The sequence below is a fragment of the Triticum aestivum genome, chromosome 7B (assembly GCF_018294505.1).
Source record: "Triticum aestivum cultivar Chinese Spring chromosome 7B, IWGSC CS RefSeq v2.1, whole genome shotgun sequence".
In the NCBI taxonomy this organism is placed as follows: Eukaryota; Viridiplantae; Streptophyta; class Magnoliopsida; order Poales; family Poaceae; genus Triticum; species Triticum aestivum.
The window spans coordinates 710,046,708-710,057,678 of record NC_057813.1 but is presented as its reverse complement, the minus strand read 5'-3'; the positions used below and the strand labels follow the sequence as shown (position 1 = coordinate 710,057,678).

The 10,971-nt window shown below is 47.0% G+C and overlaps 1 long non-coding RNA gene across 2 annotated transcripts; it reads right to left on the bottom strand.

Annotated features, from left to right (window-relative positions):
* Window positions 1-3,670: 3,670 nt before the first annotated feature.
* Window positions 3,671-8,348, bottom strand: LOC123155526 (uncharacterized). Of its 2 annotated transcripts, XR_006477481.1 has the most exons (4): window positions 7,788-8,346; window positions 7,268-7,387; window positions 5,459-6,127; window positions 3,671-5,208 (listed from the first exon to the last, which is right to left on the bottom strand). It is a non-coding gene; the product is annotated as an uncharacterized lncRNA (long non-coding RNA). The 2 variants fall into 2 exon arrangements; XR_006477480.1 differs by lacking the exon at window positions 3,671-5,208 and having other exon boundaries at window positions 5,273-6,127; window positions 7,788-8,348.
* Between the last annotated feature and the right edge of the window lie 2,623 nt (window positions 8,349-10,971).

The following is a 10,971-nucleotide window of genomic DNA, read 5'->3' as shown; positions in this document are numbered from 1 at the left end:
GCAGAATCTGCCAGGCATCGCATAAACTTCATTTGCATAAAGGAAAAAGAGAGAAACATACTAGTTACCACCCTTATTACAATCCATCATCTCACTGTCATCAGTTTGGTTAAGTGAAACTAGTTGTAATGAGTAGGCAAGCAACCACCGCCTTATTAGCAATTTGTGCATAGCATTTGCCGGTAGTTTTCCCTGTAAGCCCCCCTCTTCTAGCAACCTAGTAAAAAAAAATTATACTACACAGGAAGCAACTGTTTCCATCTCTCTGTAAAAAGGTCTAGCATTTGGCTGAGTTGACTCAACCAGAAATATGGGAAAAAACTAGCAACTCAAACAGCAAACACAATATATATATATATATATATATATATATGTGTGTGTGTGTGTGTGTGTGTGTGTGTGTGTGTGTGTGTGTGTTGGAAACTGCAGTGATAATTGATCAGTGTGTTTCATTTATCAATGGTATTTAGAAACCACAAATTCTCTGCAGTTTCTTGGGGAAAAGTTGCTCTTTGCTTAACTACTAGCAAAATGCTCGTGCGCTGCTTTTTGTTATATTGTATATCAGTTGTTTAAATGCTCGTGCGAAATTCTTAAGCAGATAAGGGTGATGGTATAAGATGCAGTTGCAGTACCTACCTCTGGAGCGCCACGGGCGAATCAAGTCGAGGAGGGGCGAAGAACACTTGCAGAGGAGAAGAAGAGTTATCTCCAAGAAAACCCAGCCCAAGGGAAAGGTATCTCGGATCACTCGATCATCTTGCCTGAAACAAAACAGAAATTTCACCTTGTCATTTTGTGTTAGAGCTCTGCAACGGGATGCACTGCCAAGAGACAGAGCAGAAGATGGGTGGCGTAATGGTAACGTTACAGGCTTCTTTTGGCATCTTGCTGTTGCTTTCCTTTTGCCAAAGCACGGCATGGTTCCTTGCTTGCAGTTGCAGGGAATGTATCCACTTTGGTGAACTTTTTCTTTTCTTCTTCCGATCAGAATGTGCCATTCAGGCATTACATATACAACATTTCCATAAGGCCTCGTTTGGTAGGAGAGGGTCGAGGGGGTTTTGAAGGGAATTTCCTCGCGTGGCCCAGAAACCCCGCAAAACCTCGAGGGCCCGTTTGGTACACGGGGTTTCGGCGGCCCAACCCCCTCCGACCCCCTCCTATACCTCCTTTCCACGCGGTCCAGAGCCCTCGAGGGGGGACGCCTGGATTTGGGGATGAAAGGAAACCGCGCCGCCGCCTGCTCACAGTGCCGCCGCCCGACTCCTCTTCAACGCGCCGTAGACCAACTCCCTCAACGCCGGCGTACTTCCTCTGCCATACTGGGCTTCTCCCCGGTGGTAAGACCTCGCCTCGTCTCCTCCTCTTTCCCCTAGTCGTCTAGGTTTCTTCCATCCGCCCGGCCATGGCTGCCGCCTCGTCTTCTCCGGCGAGCTGGCCAAGCACGACGTCTCCGAGGGCACCAGAGCCCTCACCAAGTTCACTTCCTCCTAGACTGATGGCGTGTTGTTGGTTTTTGTATCTGTACTCTTGACTCTGCCTACCTGTCTGCAAGTAGTGGTAGTAGTACGTGTGCTGGGTGTTTGCCAACGCTTTGTTGGTTTGTTGTTTGTAAGAACTGTAATCTGTTGCTACTTTTGGCAAACTGATCGATCTATCTATATGGTAATACTGCAGTAGTGTTGATCTATCTATATGGTAATACTGTAGTAGTGTTGGTTTTCCGCTGTTCTGAACACATCAATGTATGGCCATTCATATTTTAGTTGTTGAACTCTAGTTATTTGCAGACCTCCTGCATGTTCTAGATTTTTTACTGAATTTACTATGAATCATTGTATCCTGTTGTGCAAACAGAGATTTAGAAACAATGATGCATTCCTGTACTAGTGATTTGATTTTTTTACTTGGTGATTGAATTGATCTCTGCCATGTCTGCTTTCATATGGCAGCAGCTTGGTGTTACTCTGAAAATGACAAATGTGAGTTGTTTTCAAGAAAAATGAAATGTGAGTTAGCTCTCCATTTATCGCTTCGCTTGTCAAACCGAAGGAACCTTTCATGCCTGCTATGTATATTAGGTGTACCATGGAGCAGCTGTAGTAGTAGCTTCAGACTTGGCTTCGAAGGTGCTCTGTAGTTAGATGATGGCGTGTGCTCTGACCATGTTGTCCTACTGTAAGATTTGTGCTGGAATTCGTGTGTTGCAACCAGAGTGTTCTTGGATAAATCAGAAGTGGCATATGCAACTTAATTATGTCGCAAGATTATATTTTTAACTGTTTTACACCATTTTAATTCAATATGGCAATCCCTTCCTGTCAAACATTGTTCCATATGGACGGGATGTGTGGCTGGAGGGGGATTTGAGATTTCAAGGGGATTGGGTGGAAGAGGGGGATTCACCAAATCCCCTGAAATCCCCTCCTCCCAAAACCTCCACAATCCCTTCCTGTCAAACGAGGCCTAAAGGGAAAGGAAGGAACATACTACTATACTAGTACCTCCATCTTTTTTGACAGTCCAATATTTACATCCATGCTGAATCATCGCCAGGCCAAGGTAGCTAGATCCAATTCCACGACGCAGTTTCATCCGGCATAATTAAGGCGGAGAGATTCATCGTGCAATGGCAAACAACACGATCCACCCCAGGGCCTCACACGGTGTTACTGGTGGATTGGAATACAGGCACAATCAGCATACCCAACTTGCAACTGCTGACTGCCACATTTTCTCTCTTATGCCAATGAGGGAGGCATGCCCCGCGGGGATGGAGGGAGCACGACACGGACGGCCGCGGGCAGCAGGAGGCGCATGCAGCAGGCTTGCCGTGGCGGCGTGCGCTCGACGTGCTCTCGACATAATTTGACAGCACGTTGGAAACTGCAGTGATAATTGATCAGTGTGTTTCATTTTATCAGTGGTATTCAGAAACTACAAATTCTCTGCATTTTCTTGGGGAAAAGTTGCTCTTTGCTTAACTACTAGCAAAATGCTTGTGCGTTGTTTTCCGTAATATTGCATCAGTTGTTTAAATGCTTGTGCCATCATGGCCCCTAACTTTCTGCAAACTAAAAAGGTTATCTAAAAAAATATACATCAACTGAACCAACCATCATTATGGATGACAACTGTGATGATGTTTTAATAACTTGAGAGGTAGTATTGGTGAAGCATGTATTTCGTTTTATTAGCCAATGAAAACATTCTTCTCTTCTTTGCATCCCGTATTCAGTAGCAATTTTTTTTACCTGAAGTAAGTCGTCTCATCTGAATTTGATTGGACTTTGGGTCTGCCACAAGTTATTTAGTTCCAGTTAGATTCTGTTCATCACATTGCGTTTGCGCACTATGTACTGTGCTATTTCTCTCTGCTCTCAGCACATTGCGTTTTATTTGCCAGGGACAACAGTCTTTGCATATATAACAATGCAAAGTTAGCTAAATTGAAGTGACTGCTATCTCCTGAACCGGAAATGAGAACCTTGCTAGTAGGTTGCATTTCGTATTGAGAGAACTATATGTTGATGATTGCCTAAATGTGGAGACCATGATCATTCTCCCTCATCTACAGAAGATTAAGCACCTAGATGTTTTGTTAATGTCTGTCTGGCATAGTCCTTCCGTGACAGGTTTGTGCATGCATGAGATCATTGAGGAAAAAGACTTTTCGCCCAGCTTTATATATAAAGCACTGATATCAACAACCCGGTACAAACACACGTCACCACAAAACACGCACACATCCAAGGCCGGATACATAGGCGCTGAGCGCAACAACACCACTCCTAGCACTACGACTGCGAAGAGATGAAGCCGCATATGACGAACCGTGGGCTCCAAGGCGACACCTTCAAGAAGGATATGGCACCGGAGCGCCTCGACCCACCGCCCGATCCGAGGATCAGAGTTTCCCCTGGAGCCGCATGACGGGCAGTGAGAGTCGTGATGACGCCTTCAAGAAGGGAACAAGCTCGCCGCCGCCGGTCCGTCCGAAGATAGAATAGGTTTTCACCCTGGCCAGCACTCATCATCACCGAATGCCACACCCCGGCTACCACGCCGCCCACACGGCCCGCGCCACCGGGCAGCACCAAGCCACGGGCTCTGCCCATGAGCACCGCGCTACCACCACTAGGGCCGCCGCCCCGGCATCCAAGACCTTGACACCGCCTCGCCCGAGACCTGCTGCTACCCCAACCAAAGAGACGAGTAGAAAGGTCCGACCTTACGCACCCCTGGGCGACCCCCAACGCCGAGACCCAAAAGGCCAGCCAGCACTGGCTTCCATCGACTCGCCCTGCAGCACCAGGCGCAAGACAAGCTCGGTCCTGCAGCACCGTGCGCGAGACGAGCTCGGTCCTGCTGCACCATGCGCGAGACGAGCTCGGTCCTGCCACCGGGTGTGAGACGAGTGATGGACTGCAGCTGGGAGAAGGCCAGCCCTTTGACGAAAGTAGCTCCCGGATGATGAGGAGAGGGGTCGAAGGTCGAAACATGCCGCCTACCGACGAGCCGACGCCGAAACATGCCGCCGCCACAGTCGACCTGCCAAGCTGCCGAGGAGCCATCCATGGACGGAGCAGCAGCCACATCCAGCGAGCCACCCGAACACGCCAGACCGAGCCACCACGAGCCAGCACGTCGGAGCTACCACCATGTAGAAGCCTTCACCACACCAGAGCGCAGCAGAGGCGGCCAACCGGTGCCGCTCACGGCCCTCGCCGCAAGGTACGACAGCGGCCAGATCTGGCCGAGGCCATCCGCCACCACCGGGACCCCCGCACGCGCCTCCATCCAGCCTGCCGTCCGCCGCCACGGCCTGCGCCGTCCACGTGCAGCCGGCCGGAGGGGACCTGATCCAGATCTGGATCGAGAGGCCCAGCCCCGCCGTCCCGCGCAGACACGTCCCACCAGGCCCGCGTTGCCACCGCAGCCAGCATGCGCGCCGACGCCGCCCGCGCGCCTCGCTGCCGCCGCACCCCCGCCGGCCAACGCGTCCCGTGCCGCGCGCCGCCAAGCCAGGAGGGAAGAGAGGCCCCCCGCCGTCGACATGGACCAGGATTTGCCAGGCCGCGCCCTCAGGCGGCGGCGAGAGGAAGAAGAGGCAGGAGGAGGGCTAGGGCTGGCGGCACCTAGGGCTTCGCCCAACCGCTCGCTGGAGCGGTCGGGATGAAGCGAGGTCTCACCATGAGATCATTCCTGTACATGGTTCAAATACAGGTCATTTGTATTTGGTTCAAATACATGAGATCATTCCTGTACATGGTTCAAATACAGGTCATTTGTATTTGGTTCAAATACATGAGATCATTCCTGTACATGGTTCAAATACAGGCCAATTTAAACTCTTTAATTGACACGTGTTATAATTGGAGTCCCTGGTCATTTGTGTTTAGCCTTCACACCTGAGATGATGCACATATTTAATGGAACAAACACTGGTACCTACCGCCATGACGAAGAACACTTGCAGAGGAAAATAAGGGTTATCTCCAGGAAACCCAGTCCAAGGCAAAGGTATCTCTGATCACTCCATCATCTTGCTTGAAACAAAACAAAATTTCACTCTGTCATTTTGTGTTAAGAGCTCTGCAACGGAATGCACTGCAACTGCAAGAGAGAGAGACAGAGCAGAAGATGGGTGGTGTAATGGTAATGCTACGAGCTTCTTTTGGCATCTTGCTGTATTGTAATCAAAAATCATCAAAAATCTTTCATCTCTTAGTGACTTAGTAATCAAACTTCCGAACCCCGGCACCTCTTTTCTATTGCTGTTGTGTACCCCTCTGAAATCATCATCTTCATCTTGCTTATCAAATATGGGCATTGCATGGTGAAGGTTCAACTCCTTTGCGATTGCCCTCTGCATGGCCCTTCTGTTTATACAATTTGAGCAGTCCACGTAGACGACTCTGTCAAAATGCTTTCTCGTGTTGAAATCATCACATGTTGTAGAGTTTAGGAGTTTGGATGTAGCTCTAAGGACAGCAGATGCTCCCACGCCCTCAAACCAGCCATAACAGACGAATACTTCGAGTTTGCCTTCTGTAGAACGGTCGTTGCTTGTACGCAAAAGATCAACCAAATGTTTGATGGCGTCATCAAAGTCCTTCACAACCTGTGTAGTAGTTAATTGCTATTATGTATGATCGACACAATGCATATATTGGTACTATACAATTTCAATTACTAGCTATTTTGAACGTGAATGAACTAAAGCAATAAATAATGCACTCTTATTAAAATATTAGAGAAGGCAAGGCAAGCATCTATTTTTAAAGATTAAATCGAGCTAAACTTTATATAAGCGTGTAGAATGGCAGCTCTCATGTATTTCCTTGTTTGCTCCACAATTTTTATAAGAACATTTTTGGTGCCCCCAAAGATAATTTTGTGTTGCTTGATGAGCGCGCAATTGGGGACATAGCTCAGCTCAACACTGACTAGAACGAGGTTTTGTCTACTCCGTTCACTGAGAACAAGGCGTTTGAAGCAATATCACAAATGAAACAGAATAAGACCCCTGGACCGAATGGGTTTCCGACAGAGTTTTACAAGAAATATTGGTATATATCATTAAGGGAGATCTTATGTCTATGTTTCATGACTTGTTCAATTAGTACTAGCACGTTATTTTTGGACGTGGCTAAATGGAGTGAAATCAAATATGGCGAGGCCTATTCAGATAGGGATATGTGCACTACTTTGGGTTATATGGAATAACAGAAATGACATGATCTTTAACGGGAAAAATTGTATCAACTTTTTGCAGGTTATCTACCGAGACATTGCTTGGATCCGTACGTGGTTGTTACTCACTCCCGCGGACTTCAAGGAGCTTTTGGTTACTGGGTGCAACCGTTGGAAAACGGTAGCACGGTTTATCTTCAACCGATTTGAATGACGAACTAATAGTATGCTAGTTGTCTAGTCATCGTAGCCTGTTTTTATTTTTGCCCGCCGTGGCATCTTTTATTATCTTTTTTTGCCGGGCTCCTTTTGTGAGCCAGTATTGGACCTCAGACTTTGTTTTCACACTTTATTTAGTAAAATGGCTGTATGCATCACTCTAATGCAGAGGCCGTGACCATCCTTCTTTTTCAAAAAAAAAAAAGTGTACCGTGGGTTGCCGCATAACAAAATTGTATTAGTGGTAATCTAAACATTAGGATGATTGACAAAAGCAACATCGGAACACAAAAATATAAATCAACCACCGGTGCATTTCGTGAGGTTAGTTAGGGGAAGAGATACCGACCGGGAAGTGGGTGCGTGGGGCTCTCCTCAACATGTTGAACTTGTCGACAGAAAACAAATTTCAGCAGAAGAAAACCAGGATAAACATATCTAATCCATCCGATGCAGATTTCTCCGTCCCCTAGAAAAGCAAGTTGCCTCTGATCAGATGCTGTGAGAGCATATGACAAGACGAGATTATGGTATATACAGTACAAGATGCGATTGCAGTGCCTCTAGAGCTGGGAGGCAGATCAAGTAGAGGAGGCAACTAATTAAGTCTTGCGGAGAAAGGAAAAGTTATGTCAGTAAAACTAGCCCCAGAGACCAGAGATGTATATATCACCCAACCATCTTGCTGAAAAGGAAAATATATCACTTGGGGATAGCTTGTGGCAAAGCATGGGAACATTATGTATGTAGTTCAAGGTAGATCATCGAAATTCTGTGGCAGTAAGGGAAGAAGCTTCTGGCATCGACCGCCACAAGCTTACATATACTCCGATATAGTAGCATGTAGTTACAAGATGCAATTGCATTACCACTAAGAACGTCGAGTGGAGGAGGAGCGAAGAACACTTGCGGAGGAAATAAGAGTTATCTCCAAGAAACCCAGTCCCGGGCGAGGTGAAGATATGTGATCACTCGATCATCTTGGTTTAGAAAAGAGAATTTTTCATCTTGCCATATTGTAGAGCTCTGGAACAGAATGCACTGCAAGAAACAGAGCAGACACATACATATGTTTGAGGGGAGGGGTGGTGGTGGTGGTAATGCTACGAGCTGCTTTTGGCATCTTGCCGTTGCTTTCCTTTTGCCAAAGCATCAATCCATGGTTCCTTGCTTGCCCTTGCAGACAACGCCATCGATCCACTTGGCTATCGATCTTCTCTTTCTTCTTTAGAGCCGAATCTGCCAGGCATCACACATACTTCATTTCCATAAAGGAAAAGAAAGGAACATACTGCTACCTCCATCTTTTTGTACAGTCCATTCTTGATATCGATCGATGCTTTCTCAATCCCAGGCCAAGCCCAAGGTAACGAAATCCAATTCCACGGCGCAGTTTCATCAGACATAATTGTCAAAGATGGTTTAGGCGTCGTAACTCTCAGAGAGAGTCGGCCTCACGTATATATTGCCAAGTATCGATCTGGTACAGGGAGTATTGCCCAAGGCAAGAGAGATATACGGGAGTAGAGATAAGAGAGAGAGAGAGATTTAAACAGAAAGATAATAATCTCTACAACTCTAACTACTCCTAACGTGATACAATATGCAAGACCGAAATTGTTTAATATCCTCCCTTAATCTGAACTGCGCAAGTTAAGATTACGCTTGAACTCTTCAAACGGTCTTGTAGGCAAAGCCTTTGTGAAGCCATCTGCAACCTGATCCTTGGAGTGAACAAAACGAATGTCCAATTCCTTGCTAGCAACCCTTTCTCTCACAAAGTGATAATCAATCTCAATATGTTTGGTTCTAGCATGAAAGACAGGATTAGCAGACAAATATGTGGCACCAATATTATCACACCATAAACAAGGTGTTTGTGTGTGATGTATCCCAAGCTCTTTAAGGAGTGATTTTACCCAGATAATTTCTGCTGTGGCATTAGCAAGTGCCTTATACTCTGCTTCAGTACTTGACCTTAAGACTGTAGCCTGTTTCTTTGCACACCATGAAATTAAGTTAGGACCAAAGAAAACTGCAAAACCACCTATAGACCTTCTATCATCTAAGCAGCCTGCCCAGTCAGAATCAGAAAAAGCACTGACTAGGGTAGATGATGACTTACTAAAAGTCAGTCCAGTACTCAAGGTGTTTCTTATGTATCTCGGTATGCGTTTGGCAGCAGTCCAATGAGCTGTGGTTGGTGCATGAAGAAACTGACAGACTTTATTGACTACAAATGAAATATCAGGCCTGGTGAGAGTCAAATACTGAAGTGCACCTACCATGCTCCTGTACTTGGTACCATCCTCTTGATTCAAGAGTTCACCTTCTATAAGGGATAACTTTTCTGAACTAGATAGTGGTGTTGGTGATGGTTTACAGCCCTGCAAACCTACTCTAGTCAGCAAATCAACTGCATATTTTTCCTGAGACAAATGTAGACCACCTTCTTTGTTTCTTTTAACTTCAATACCAAGGAAGCAATGCAAGTCACCTAGATCCTTAAGAGCAAATTCTGAGTTCAAATCCTTCAACAGAGCTGTCACAGCTTCATGTGAGGAGCTTGTAACAATAATATCATCAACATATATGAGCACAAATATGCAGGTGTTGGACTTGTTATAAATAAACAATGATGTATCTGATTTTGAGGGAAGGAAACCAAGTTGCTGTAATTTCGAACTCAAACGAGAATACCATGCCCTGGGAGCTTGTTTCAGTCCATAGAGAGACTTATCAAGCCTGCACACATGAAACGGTTTGTTCTTGTCTTCAAACCCAGGAGGTTGCTTCATATAAACTTCCTCTTCCAGAACACCATGAAGAAACGCATTCTGCACATCTAGCTGCCTGAGACTCCATCCTCTGGATACAGCAATAGACAGAACAAGACGGATAGTTGCATCCTTAACAACAGGACTAAAGGTATCCTCATAGTCTATGCCATACCTCTGTTTAAAACCTTTTGCAACAAGTCTAGCTTTGTAACGATCAACAGTGCCATCAAACCTCTTCTTAATCTTGAACACCCATTTACAATCAATAACATTTTTACCTTGTTGAGAAGGAACTAGGTGCCAAGTTTTGTTTTTGCGAAGAGCATGAAATTCTTCCTCCATGGCCTTCTTCCACGTGGGGTCAGCAAGTGCATCATGAACAGTGTGGGGCTCTCCTAGAGAAGCAGCCAAACCAAATTTCACCTTGTAATTTACTGGCTGAATTGTACCACTTCGGAGTCGAGTGCGTGGCTGGAGAGAAATCCACGTTCACAGAAGATCCAGCCACCTGCTGTTGCTGCACCGGACCAGGTGGTTCAGCCGTGGAGTCCGCTGATGATCCCTCGGTGGCAGCAGCAGAACTGCCCCCGATGCCTGATGGATCCTCTGCGGGCGAACATGCAGCTGAAGAAGAAGGGACCGCCACAGAGGATCCGGGCGTATCAGCCGGATCGGGAGCAAAGCCCGCGTCAAGTGATGATGAGGGGCGCAGGGCCCGCCTGGCATAGACATGCGGAACTGACGCGTAGCGACCGGGCAGCTGCTTCCCAGGCGTTGATTGGGCCAGCTCGTCCACGGGGCCAGGCGCAAGGGCCGCGGGCCGCGAGACCAACGCGGGTTGGCGAGAGGCAGCCGGCTCGGGCGGAGACAGCGCGTTGTCGCGCACCAGCTGGCAGGGCGGGGCTCCCGGAGATAATGCGGTCGGCCCGGCAGCCGTCGGACGCACCGATCCCGAGGAGGATTGCACCAAATCCTGCATGACAACTGTAGGGCGCCTCGGTACAGTATATTCTGCATGGTTTGGACTCGGTGTTGCACCGTTTTGTGGTCCATTTTGTTCTGTAGAAACATGCTCAAGTGACAGATTAGGAGGATTAGTCATAACAGTTGAGTCAATACAATTATCAGCACCACCGGAATCATCATTGGTAAGATGTGTTGGAAGTAGAAGGATTTCTTGTCTAAGGAGGGCACCGGCATTGGGATGGAATTTTTCAAAGGGAAACCGAGTTTCGTTGAACACAACATCACGAGATATATAAACACGCCCCGT